This window comes from Phyllostomus discolor, chromosome 12 (assembly GCF_004126475.2).
Source record: "Phyllostomus discolor isolate MPI-MPIP mPhyDis1 chromosome 12, mPhyDis1.pri.v3, whole genome shotgun sequence".
Taxonomy (NCBI): Eukaryota; Metazoa; Chordata; class Mammalia; order Chiroptera; family Phyllostomidae; genus Phyllostomus; species Phyllostomus discolor.
The window spans coordinates 19725830-19736288 of NC_040914.2; positions in this window are offsets into that span (position 1 = coordinate 19725830).

Below are 10459 nucleotides of genomic sequence, written 5' to 3' on the forward strand. Positions count from 1 at the left end.
CGTGTAGTGGGGAAGCAAAGGATGGGGACGGAGGAATGGGAAGGATCCTTTGCTCGCTGTCCCGGTTCTCCCGGTCGGAGGGTTCTGGGTTCCAGAACCAACATCTCGGTTTGAAAGGAGCAGGAGGGACCGCTCCAGTCTCCATGGTGACGAACCGCGGAGAGGATTAGTGAAAGGAGGGAGGAGAGTAACACGAAAGTGGGTGTTGCCATGGTAACCCTGGAGCCAAGCATCTTCCCAGGTTTCAGGCAGGAGACACAGTAAAAAAATTTTAAAGCACTTACTCAGATGACCCAAGTTTCTTTTAGGATCCTCTTAGGGCTGTTTTTTGCTTTTATTGTTGATACTATTACAGATGTCCTCATCCCCCACTCCCCTTTGCCCACCTCCACCCTGCCCCAACCCCACCCCCCTTCCTCCAGGCCATCACCACACTCTGGTCTGTCTATGGGTTATGCATATGTACTCCTTGGCTAACCTCTTCAGGGGCTGTTTTTTAGAGTCACCAACCACCTGAGCTACCCAGCCGGGCCGGCTCGTGTCTGACTCAAACGCCCAGCGTGCATCACCCGCCACCTCAGCGCTCTCCATGTCCAGTCACGCAACCCTTGTTCAGAGCCACGGGAGCCTTTTTTGTTGTTGATTCTCAAGTTTTTTCCGGGTTCTAGGGCTTGATTTCAAACCATAATACAAAAATGGTAGCAGGAGATAACTTCTAACACAGAGATTTGGACATGTTTCACTACAGTTTTAGAGCCACCTGCCCTGGACATAATAAACTCCTCAGTGTGGTTCGTTGCCCGATACGATGTGGCCTCCTGTCTTGAATGCTATCCCCTCTCACGTGCAGAACCATAACTATTTCAGTCCATCATTCCAAGAAGGATAGTTTATGTTCATTCTTTAAAGCCAATTTTATAATGCTACCCACTATTTTATTGTACTTACTTACTTTTTAGAGAGGGAAAGGGAGGAAGAGAGGAAGAGAAACATCAATGTGTGGTTGCCTCTCATGCGCCCCCTACTGGGGACCTGGCCTGCAACCCAGGCCTGTGCCCTGACTGGGAATCGAACCAGTGACCTTTCACTTTGTGGACAATGCCCAAACCACTGAGCCATGTCAGTCAGGGCAAGGTGGTACCACTCAAATATCTGTGGTACTTGATGTGTGTGTGATGTGTGCCTGAATGCATGTGCATGTGTGGTGTTGGGTATAAAATTCAGAGTTTTACCTTGACTGGCCTCAGTAGCAAAAATCAAGCACCAGAATCGTAAATGCACTCAGACCAGTGCCATTTACGTGGCCACCACTTGGTGGCCAAGTTTAAACTCTAAGCCATTACCTTATGATGCTCCATCTTACACACAAATATAGAATTTGGCTTGATTTCATGAACCTTGCTGTATTTTTAGCTTTGCCCCTGAGAAATGCGATGGCATCAGAAGCCTTTATTATCCGACATGTGGTTTGTTTTGCTTTTCCTTTCATAACAAAGCCCACCACGAGCAAAGTGCTCCCTGATGTGACTCATGCGAATGTTCTATTCAGTTTACCGAAAACTGGAGAACCAATTCTTTGGCTGCCAACAGTGAAAACAAGATAAGCAGACATGGACCAGTAAGAATTTATACCCGTAGATTTGATGAAACAGACCACGGAGACCGCAGAACCAGCTTCTATGGCAGGTGGGCACTCAATGGCAGAGAGTGCAAGGTTAAACACCCAAGAGGAGAAAGAAGCATGCCTCCACGCAGGCCTGGAAGTACAAGGGAAGTGGCATCAGGGTTGAGGTTTTTATTTTGCAGACAAAGCGTAATGCTGTGTGAAGGACAAACACGTGCAAAGATGCCAACATGAGAAATAACACTGTGTATAGATATGCCATGTTATTATATTTTCATCCTCACCTGAGGACAGTTTTTCATTACTTTTAGAGAGAAGGGAAGGGAGGGAAAAGGAAAGGGAGAGAAACATCGACAGGTTGCATCTCGCACACCCCTGACCAGAGACCACACGCACCCCAAGCGGGACCTGCAATGAGGGTATGTGTCCCAACTGGGAATCAAACCTGTGAACTTCCAGTTTACAGGACAATGCCCATCCCACTGAGCCACACCAGCCAGGGCAACGCAGTATATTTTTGTCAGCATTAAATAGTTTCTTAGGACTTGACGGACAAGCTATGATTGGAAAGGGACGTGGGATAATTTGAAAATAACCCCGGAGAGCTGCATTAATCTGCAGGAAGCCCTTGTGGATTACTGGACGCAGGACTGAGACAATGTGGAAATAAACAGAGACCTCCCAAAGGAGAACGAGCGAAGAATATCAGCCAGAGCTTTCTATGGGAAGGGGGTCAGCCATCACCCTTGTGTTTAGCAGAGATTCCCAAGCAGGCAGAATGGGAGAGCTTTGTAGTGGGGGAAAAAGAAGATTCCAGGGGCGCCCTGCGGGGAGGCCATTGCCCTGGGGATCCCAGACCAGGTAGGCAGGTTAAGCTGAATGGGGCATCCGATGGGACTGCTGAAGGCTGCGTATTCAACTCACTCCAGTCGGTACTAAGTTGGAAACGGGTGTGGCAGGAAGTATCAAGGCTGGCCATCGCTAACCCAGTCCTGGCAGCTGGGGGCCAATGGTTGTAGGCATTTTTGTTGGCTTCCCAGATGGGTGACTAGCAAGAACAGTGTGACTTCTTACAGATCCGACTTCTGGAGAGGAGGCTGGCTTCCCGGGCTGGTTGCTGAAGGCTTTGAGTCAGATCTCATGCATGCATGGTCTGCTCTTTGTCTGTTCCGTGCCTGTGTGTTTGGTTTCTCGGCAGTAAGACATTAGATCATCGAGGAGCCCCTCTGGGTGGCTGGAAGAGGCCATGTGGACAGGAAGAAATTCAGAAGCATGTTTCCTCTCTGTATGAGATGTCAAGGCCTGGACGTGGGTCCTGGCGGCAGTTGGAGGGACGAGAACAACTGTGAAACATATTTAGAAAGAAAAGTAATAAAAAGCCCTGGCTGGGTGGCTCAGTTAGTTGGAGTGTTATCTTCTACATGAAAAGGTTGTGGGTTCAATTCCCTCTCTGGGCACATGTCTAGTCTGCAGGTGTGATTCCCAGTTCAGGCATGTGGGGGAGGCAACCAATGAATGTTTCTCTCTCACATTGATTTTCCTCCCCTGCCACCTTTTCCCTCTCTAAATCAGGGGTGTCAAACCAGGGGCCACATCAGCCTCAAGGTTGCCTTCAAAGGGCTGAATGTAATTTTAGATACAGTCCTGCACAAGGACTACACATTTATACAGTTGTTGGGAACAGCCCTGCCTGGTTTCAGAAGCTGTAACCCCCACCAAGGCTAAGGCTGAGGGAACAACCTTGGACCACAAGCCACCAAGGAGACAAAAGCTTATCTCCCTGGCAGGAGCACCGCTTCTGCTCCTTTTACTTCACCCTGCCTGGCCCCCAGTGCTTGGTTGGTTAGCCAATGACAGGTAAGAGTCCCCAAGGGGGGAACGACCTAAGACAGGCACGATCACGTGGGAGGCCCACAAGGAAGGACTTTGGGGGCTACAGCAAAAGGAGGTGATGGACCCCCACCCCTCGGCTTTGACAAAGCCTGAGTCCTCATTGTCTGCGAGAAAATCCCCTAATCTCTTGGCTGCCTTACTTCCCTTGCTCCACCTAAGCCTGAAACAATAACAGAGGGTGGTACAGCCCTGTGCTGGAAAGGGCAGGTTTCCCGGGGCAATCAGGCCTAAGAAAGAATATGTAAAATCCTGTGAAACCTGCTTTGTTTAGAATGCCCTCAATGAAATGTTAAGGGTCCAAACAAGAAGTAAGTTTGTTCCTCAAAGTTTTACAGCTCTTTAGCTATCTGACCCTGACTCAGAATAGGCCCTCAGACTTGTTTGTTATCTATTGTTTGATCCTAACTTCCTGGCAATGATTAATGAGCTTTACCTGAATTCTTGTGTAAACAAACCCAATAAAAGTCCATAGAGGAATAGGCTCTTGGTCCTTCTCCTGTGAGAGATCAGCCACCTTTCCTGCCCAAGCAGATCATGTCTTGGTAGACTTATTCTCATCCGTGGCAGCTGGGGGGCTCTGCAGGTGGAGCCCCCCGACATACAGTCCTAAAATTACATTCAGCCCTTTGAAGGCAACCACGAGGCTGATGTGACCCCTGGTGAAAATGAGTTTGACACCCTTGCTCTAAATCAATAAAAACATCCTCAGGTGAGAATTAAAAAAGAAAGATTAAAAAGAGAGGGGTGGTCCCAGCTGGTGTGGCTCAGTGGATTAAGCACCAGCTTGTGAATCAAAGGGTCATCAGTTCGATTCCCAGTCAGGGCACATGCCTGGGTTGTAGCCCAGGTCTCCAGTAGGGGATGTGTGAGAAGCCAACCACACATTGATGTTTCTCTCCTTCTCTTTCTCCTTACTTTCCCCCTCTCTAAAAATAAGTAAATAAATGAAATCTTTAAAAAAAGAGAGAACATCTTTTAAAAATTAAAATAAATAAAAGGATATGAGTCAGGAATAGCTGGATGGAAGAGATGCACAGGGCCAGGCCTGCGGAAGGGGCTCCTAGCTGCCACGCCCTCTCCCGACAGCTCCACAGGGTCACCAGCCAGGGAGCTCTCTGAACCCTGTCCTTCTGGGTTTTTATGGAGGCTTCATTACATAGGCACCGACTGACTGAATCATTGGCTGTTGGCAACTGACTTCAGCTGCAGCCCTTACCCCTTCCTGGAGGATGGGAGGGAGAGGGTACTGCAAATTCCAACCCTCTGATCACCTGCTTGGTTTCCTGGCAACCAGCCCCCATCCTTAGGTTAACTAGGGGCTTTCCAAAAATCACCTCATTAACACAACAAAAGACACCTTCATGGTTCTGCGTCTTCGGTTCCTGCCTTGCTGGCAAGAGACCCACTCAGGCGAGAGAAAAACACGTATAGTGGAAAGGAGACAGCAAGTTTATTTATGAAACCCACCAGCACGAAGCTGTGAGCAAGTGCCCAGCCAGTCCGAATGCCTCCCGTACACAGGAAAGAAAGCTGTTAGTTTGTTAGTAAGTTCGTTCTATACACTTGAGCACCTGGAATTCAGGGGTTGTATACTCTGGTGGGTTTCTAGGTGCCCCCTCCTTTTACCCTCTCCAGACCTTGGGATTAATCCAAAGTCTCAACGGTTTTATTTTCTTTTATTTTTCAGCTAGTGGAGCCAATACACACAGAACTTCAAGGGCCCCCCTCCTCCTGCACTATCCTGGTTTTGCTTGTGATTCTTGGAATGCCAGGCTTAGGACTGCTGATTCAACGGGAGAGACAGGTCTCCCTTTTGTCTCTAGCCTCCTGTTTCAAGTCCTTTATTGGTTTGCCCTGGGCAGGGGCCCGGCTTCACGTCCCCTCCAGCCACTCATTCCTGGCTGCTCTGGGCCAGGAACCACGCTACATGGCAGAAGTAACGCCTCCTTGAGTGCAGTTGGTGGGGTAATAATATGGTTGTAATTTATAGTTTTAATTTGAACATTTCACCTAAAATGCCATACGGTGTGCTTGAGTATGATAGTTATGTTACGAATTACATGCTGGTGATCTTGTAATAAAAGATTTGGTGCCCTGGCTGATGTGGCCCAGTGGATTGAGCACAGACCTGTGAACCAAAGGGTTGCTGGTTTGATTCCCAGTCAGGGCACATGCCTGGGTTGCAGCCCAGGTCTCCAGTAGGGGGCACTCAAGAGGCACCACACATTGATGTTTCTCTCCCTTTCTCCCTCCCTTCCTCTCTCTCTAAAAATAAATAAAATCTAAAAAAAAAAAAAAAAAGATTTTGTAATTAAAAGGGGGCGTTAGTTGTGCCTGACCCTGTATATTTCTTATTATAAATCTCATCTCACCCTGGAGCATCCAGAAAGAGCCAGACCCACTCTTAGTCCTTGGTGTTAGTCCGGTGAGGTCCGTGTCAGGCTTCTGACCTCCAGAACTGCAAGAGAGTAAATCTGTATTGTTTACAGCCACTAAATTTGTAGTCCCGTGTTAATTTATAAGTGCTCATTTTTAAAAATAAAACTCAGTCATTATGCATACAGCAAGATCAGTTACTATAAATATAAAAGGAGCAAAAGCTTTGGAATGTCATGCTGAAGGAGAAAACCTGCCACGGGGAACTTCTTGCTTCTTCATCTTGCATTTCATTTTCAAAGCGGAGCCGTTTCAAACCAAGGAATGCAGCCCCATGCTGGTGTAAAGCCAGTTTTCATTTCTCAAAGGACAGTCACCACAGAGCAGAATGATAGGATCTGCCCCGTATGTGATTTCTTGCACCATCTCTGCGTGTTGGGGAAGAAAACCTTTCCCTCGTCCTCTTAGGTTCAGTGTCTGGGGGCCTGTGAATGGGATTAACAAAGTCCATGAGCAGCAGAAAAGGCACATGATTTATATTAACAGTTCCATGCATGGGAGTTCACAAACACAGGGGCTTATATACCCTTTTTTAAAAGATTTCATTATTTTTAGAGAAAGGGGAAGGCAGGGAGAAAAAGAGGGAGAGAAACATCCATGTGTGAGAGATACATTGATTGTGGCCCAACTGGGAACCAAACCCACAACCCAGGCATGTGCCCTGAGTGGGAATCGAACTGATGACCCTTTGCTTTGTGGAACGACACTCAACCACCTGAGCCATGCCAGTCAGCTATTACGTACCCTTTTAACAAAGGAAAGAGAGTTTGGGTTCAAGGAACAATAAATAGTGAGGGAGACCCTGGCCAGGTGGCTCAGTTGGTCGGAACATTTTCCCCCGCACACCAAAAAACAAAGAATCCACTGAGGAATGCATCAATAAGTGGAACAACAAATCTCTCTCTCCCTTCCTCTTTCTCTCTAAAAGTCAATTTTAAAAATAACTAAAATTAATTCCCTTATAGTTCTGAAGACCAGAAAACCAAAACCAATCTCCGGGAATTGAATACTCTCCTCCAAAATTCCTCATCTTAACCTCGCGTTTACCGAGTCTTTGGCCAGCTGCCAGTCCCCTTAGGAAGTGCGCGGGAATCAATGCAGAGCTTTGAATTCAGACACTTTCTCCTCCCACCACGTACAGAAAGTCCTACAAAACCCACGGCCCACTGAGAGGAATACCCATCAACATCTTCTCTCAAGGTCACTGCTGAGAGGAGCTGTAACACAAGGACCCAAAACTTCCAACCCTAGCATGCTGCGCAGACCCGGGCTTTTCCACCTCTGTTAAGTGGTGGACAGGGAACTGTTCCCCATGACGCCATAGCTGTGGGTTGAGTTGGTCGCAGCAGAGCAGGAAGGATAGGTAAGATGAGGGTGTGTCACCTGACAGTGCCATTGATTCAGGTCAAGAAACACCAAGTTCCAGCTAGCCTCCAAAGCTTTGGCTTCTGCCCAATCATATAACGTGATGAGCGTTTCGGTCACCCACCACTAGAGGTCGCAGGAGGAACATTCTTTAACGCTCTGAGCACAGCCCTGAACCCAGGCTTGGGTTGCTCTGCTGAAGTCCCTGGAACGCTCCAGTTTTAACTCCGGGTCCTCGGAAAGGGCTTGTGCGTAGGTAGTTTATCTGGGGAAGAAGTCGGAGGGGATAAATGTCAGGGAACTGGGAAAAATTAAGTAGGGAAGAGAACGTCAATCCAAGACTGAAAGATTGAACTTGTCCCCACTCTGATAGCTATGCAACACTAATTTGGGGGCATCTTTGAGGAACCACCTAGAACGTACTCAGAATGGTCGCAACAGAGGGTGGGAAAAAAAGCTGCGGCTTTTACTCTTACTCCCTGGTTCCGGGCACCCTGCAGGGGTCTAGGGCTGCCGACAGAGTTTCAGGGGTGTCCAACCTGCAGCCCATGGGCTGCCTGTGGCCCAACACAAAATCGTAAATGTTCTTAAAACCCTTTTTTGTTGTTCATCAGTTTTCGTTAGTGTTTGTGTATTTAATGCGTGGCCCAAGACAATTCTTCTTCCAGTGTGGCCCAGAGACACCAAAGGTGGGGCACCCCTGGCTTTAATTCCTTCTCACTTGCAGGTTTGCACACACACCAGGATGAATGGCCACATGGGTGCCCACAGTGTCCTACGTTCCTGCCAAGGCCAATGAAGTCTGGAGTAAAGATGAGATTAAAAGCTTTCTTATAACCCTGGCGAGTGTGACTCAGTGGACTTCGAACCCAAAGGTGGCTGGTTCAACTCCCAGTCAGGGCACATGCCAGGGTTGCAGACCAGGTCCCCAGTAGGGGGCGCATGAGAGGCAACCACACATTGATGTTTCTCCTCAACTCTTTCTCCCTCCCTTCCCCTCTCTCTATACATACATACACACATACATACATATATCTTTTAAAAAATTACGACAGCTGAGCTCCGAATAGAAACACCAGACTACAGAGAAAACACTGAATGATGTCTTCAAAGTGTTGGGAGACAATGCCAATCTAAAATTCTATAAGGGGACTAAATAGTAATGGAAAAAAAGTACAATAAAAAAATAAAACTTGAAACAATAGAATTCCATACCCAGTAAAAATGCCCTTTAGAAAAAAATGAAATAAATCATTTTAAGATTTAAAAAATTGAGAGAACTTACCACAAGTGCCCTACACAAAAGGGAAAAAAAGAAGAAAAATAATTACAGATGGGAGCAGAAATGCAGAAAGGACAAAAATAACAATGGAAAGAATGAATAAATATATATCTAAATTAATATTTTACAAAACAGCAATGATACCATCCTATTGGATTTATAATACATACTATTTCAACATACAATAGATCATAATGATCTTTACATTATTTTCAATGTAGTAAAATTACAATCACATACTAGATATTTGTGTCAGAAATGCATTTTGAGACCTGTAGGGTAATGTCTGAAAAAATGTAATATATTTTATTGATTATGCTATTGTAGTTGTCCCAATTTCCCTCCTTGCCCCACTCCACCAGTACCCCAATTCCTTCCAGCAATCCCCCCCCCTTAGTTTATGTCCATGGGTTGTACATATAAGTTCTTTGACTTATCCATTTCCCATACTATTCTTATCCTCCCCCTGTCTATTTTGTACCTACTATTTATATGTCTTATTCCCTGTACCTTTTCCTCCATTCTCCCCCCTCCTCCTCCCCCTCCCCACTGATAACCCTCCAGGTGATCTCCCTTTCTATGATTCTATTCCTGCTCTGGTTGTTTGCTTAGTTTACTTTTTTAGATATCATTGTCGATAGTTGTGAATTTGTTGCCATTTTAATGTTCATAGTTTTGATCTTCTTTTTCTTAAATAAGTCCCTTTAACATTTCATGTAATAATTGTTTGGTGATGATGAACTCCTTTAGTTTTTACCTTATCTGGGAAGCACTTTATCTGTCCTTCCATTCTAAATTATAGTTTTGCTGGACAGAGTCATCTTGGATGTAGGTCCTTGCTTTTCATCACTTTGAGTACTTTCTGTCAGTCCCTTCTAGCTTGCAAAGTTTCTTTTGAGAAATCAGTTGACAGTCTTATGGGAACTCTCTGCTTTTCTCTCATTGCTTTTAAGATTCTCTCTTTATCATTAATGTTTTGCATTTTAATTATGGTGTGTCTTGGTGTGGTCTTCTTTGGGTCCAACATGTTTGGGACTCTCTGTGCTTCCTGGACTTGTATGTCTATTTCCTTCACCAAATTAGGGAAGTTTTCTTTCATTATTTTTTCAAGTAAGTTTTCGATTTCTTGCTCTTCCACTTCTCCCTCTGGCACCCCTGTGATTTGGATGTTAGTATATTTAGAGACGTACCAGAGGCACCTTATACTGTCCTCATATTTTAAGATTCTTTTTCTTCTTGATGTTCTGGTTGAATACTTACTTATTCCTTATATCCCAAATCATTGATTTGAATTCTGGCTTCATCCTCTCTACTGTTGGATCCCTATAGATTTTTATTTCACTAGTGTAGCCTTCATTTCTTCCCTTATGTTGTTGCCATACTCAATGAGTTCTCTGAGCATCATGATGACCACTGTTTTGAACTCTGCATCTGTTAGGTTGGCTATCTCCACTTCATTTCATTCTTTTTCTAGGGTTTTGTTCTGTTCTTTCATTTGGGCCATATTTCTTTATCTCCTCAATTTGGCAGCCTCCCTGTGTTTGTTTCTGTGTAGAAGCAAGGCAGGTAGAGCTGCTGTGACTCCACATCTTACTAGTGTGGCCTACTGCAGAAAAGGCACCTGTCTGGATGAATGTGGCTTCTTTAAATGCTTGGTTGTCAGACTTCCATACAGCTCAAACTTCTGACAGTTCTGGGTGTTATTTGTTGTGACGGATACCTGGCCAGTGGTATCCATCGAGGCTGCAGATGCTTGTCGAAACATGAGAAAAACATACACACGGACAACCGAGTCCTGTGGGGAAATAGGTACGACGGCCACTCTCTCTAGTGGAGAGCGCACCGTTCTCCCACCCAAG